Source organism: Panthera tigris, chromosome A2 (genome assembly GCF_018350195.1).
Source record: "Panthera tigris isolate Pti1 chromosome A2, P.tigris_Pti1_mat1.1, whole genome shotgun sequence".
Taxonomy (NCBI): domain Eukaryota; kingdom Metazoa; phylum Chordata; class Mammalia; order Carnivora; family Felidae; genus Panthera; species Panthera tigris.
The window spans coordinates 100,767,580-100,770,955 of NC_056661.1; positions in this window are offsets into that span (position 1 = coordinate 100,767,580).

Here is a 3,376-nt window from a genome sequence, read left to right on the forward strand (position 1 = left end):
TTCCAAAGTCACCTTTAAAGACCAAGAGCCTTTTTAAGGCAGTAGTAGTGGTGCTCATGAAATATTCTGTCCATACTGTGCCATCTCCTAGGCCCTTGCAGTGAGGTATGTGGCTATTTCTAGCCACTGGGCTTTGGAAGGAAGAGAAGTGTGTTTTTCTTTGGATGAAGCGTAGCATAGCCAGTGCGTGACGATGCTCCATTTCTACCTTTCCTCGCTATAGTGACCAAGAGGCTCACACATTGCATGTGATCAGCTGTATGCTGGTGACGCTTCATCAGCATAAGTCCCTGGGGGTTTGTGGAGCAGAGCTCCACTGACCCACATTAGAAACAGAGCATGAGTGAGGAAGGAAGAAAACTTCCTGGTTATAAGCCACTGAGATTTCTTGGTGATTGTTGCCAAAGCATAGCCTGGCCTGTCCTGACTTACTCACAGACAGATCTAGGAGACATCACAGGAGGACACCACTGTGAATAGAGTTGATCTTCTGTGGACCTTCCAGCTGATCAGACTTCCAACTCTGCAAACCTAATGAGTCTCTCTGCTTCCCTGGTTATTTTAAGGGCTCTCCTACCACATGGAAAGTACAACATCCCTTTGTGCAAGATCCAGATTCCAATTTCTTCTTTCTCTTCTTGAACAATCATATTTATTGAGGCTTAATTTACATATGTAAAATTCATCCTGTTTAGTGTAGGGTTCCGTGGGATTCGGGTAAGTGCATATGGTAGTGTAGCCACCAATACAATTTGTAGGAGAGCTCCAACCAGTATCCACCCCGGCCTACCTCCAATTTCCTTGTGCCTCTTTGGAGTCCAGCCCTCCCCCAACCACAGCCCTTGGCAACTACTGATCTAAGGCCCATCCTTTTAGGTTTGTGTTTTCCAAAATGGCATACAAATGGAACCACACAGTATGTAGCCTTTAAAGCAGAAAACCTTTTTATTTTGGAGTACTTACAGATTGACAGAAAAGTTGCAAAGATAGTACAAAGTTCCTCTGCTAATGTTAACATCTTACATAGCTAGAGTATTTTGACATAGTAGTCAAAACTAGGAAATTAACATTAGCACGATACTATCAACGAAACTATAGACTTTTTTTTGGATTTCATCCATTTTCCCACTAATAGTCTTTTTCTGTTCCATGATCCCAAATGGCATTTGGTCGTCATGTCTCCTTAATTTCCTCCCATCTGTGGTGGTTTCTTGGTCTTGTTTTTCATGACCTTGACACTTTTGAGCTACACTGGTCAGGCATTTTGTAGAATGTCACTCAATTTGAGTTTGTTTGATGTTTTTCTTATGACTAGACCAGGTTATGAGTTTTGGAAAGAATACTACAGAGATGAAGTTCCCTGTCCATTGCATCATATCAGGGGTACATGATAGCAACATGAATCATCCTGTTGTATGGGTCAAGAGTTGCCTCCTGTTCACAGCTAAATAATATCTCACTGGATGCATGTACCACAGTTTTTCATTCTCCAGGAGAAGGATATTTAAGTTACTAGTTTTTGAAGATTATGAGTAAAGCTGCTACTAACATTCACATAGAAGTTTTTGTGTGAACATGTATCTTTTCTTCCCTAGGGTGAATTCCTAAGCGTGGCATCACCAGGTTGTATGGTAGGTAAGTGTGTATTTAACCTGATGTTAAACTGCCAAACTTTTCCAAACTGGTCCCACTCTGCTTTCCCCTCAACAGTGTGTAAGAGTTCTAGTTGCTCCGCATCCCAGTTTCTTGGGATGGTGGTCAGTGCTCTAGGTAATGGTTCATTTTAAAAACACCATTAAGTTTGACAAGTTTTGCAGCATGTCCTTTCTGACTGGCAGGAGAACCCACTTCATTTCTCCTGGTCTCCGCACAGAATTCTATCCAAGTTTATGGAAAAATCAGGGGCAACTTATTTATTAGACTTTCTAGTCCCTTCCCACCTAACACCTTCCTCCATTCCCGTGATACTTAGGAGCAAATTAGTAAGTGATGGGAACAGAAGATGGGGCTTGGAGAGTCTCATGGAAGGTCATGGGGAGAGAGCAGCTTCCCACTCCTACTTCAGCATCCTATACCAAGCGAGTGAACTTCCGTGACATAGTGGCTCCCCTGTGTGCTGCAGTGTGCAAGTGCAGGGCTACATTTTGGGGGCATCAACTCAGTCCTCGTAATGACTCCATGAGGCAGGTGATGCTACTACAGAAGACGACGAAACAAGTGCAGAGGGTTTGTAGTTACAGCTGGCGAAGCCTCAACTTGGGAGGCTTGGCCACAGATTTCTCCAGCTTCAGAACCCAAACTCTTAACATCTGCCCTACACTACTGTCTGGAAGTGCATCTCCCAAAGATGTCAAATAATTGGCCAAAAAAAGGGGGGGGGGAGAGACAGAGAGAAAAAGTTGGGAGGAGAGAAAAGATAGGGGTTCTTAAAGGAATTCTGTGTCTTTGAATTCCTTTCTTCAGCTCTAAGTTTCTAGCAAGCACCTTGAAGAAAAAGAAGCATTGGCCCAGCAGTTAGACAATGTGGGTTCTAATCCCGGTTTCTCACTAAATTATAGTTTTTCTTATATGTCCCTTGGTTTTCTCATCTGGATATCAGCAGGTTGGATGCAGAGAGCTCTGTGGTCCCTTCTGACTTCCTGGAAGTCAGCTATAGGAGAGCCACACATAGGCATCCTCACTGGGCTGCCTAGAACACCAAGCCTTCTAGTCCCAGGGCTGGCAGTGGCCTCAAAACGGACTGCTGGAAAACATTCCAGTTCTTTCAGCCACCTTGCTCCATACCCCCTGTGTCCTCAAGGTCATTCCGATGGAATCTGGAGTGGATCACCACCGCATTTTCCTGCCCAGGATCTATTCCCTATTCCTCTGGTATTAGCAGCACAGCCTTCCCTTGAGGAACCATCCTTTCTCCATCCCAGTCCTTAAGAGTCAGGTTCCAGGGACAGGCACATGAGAAGCTGGGGATATAGCCTATTTCCCATCCCCACCCACCTTGATCCCAGTGGCTGACTGGAGACTGGGCATAGGATCCAAAGCACACTCAATTCCAAGACTTTGGCTGGAGATACTGGTGGCCATGTTTCCTCCTTATGAGAAGTCTGTTAGGATGAAGGAACACAGAGAGAATCAAAGCTGGGAGCTAAAGACAGGGGAATTGCCGAGAACACTACCTGACCTCTAGATCCAGCTGTGCCTGAAGCATGTGCCTGGACCTTTCAGTTACCTGAGCAAATAAATCCACCCTCATTTTTTTTTGTTGTTGTTTAAATAAGTCTGAGATGAATTAGATTAGGGTTCAGTAATTATGTGGGGTTTTTTGGAGATTTCTGCTTTTCTCATCCATATATGCCCCTTTCTAGGAGTTCCAGAATCT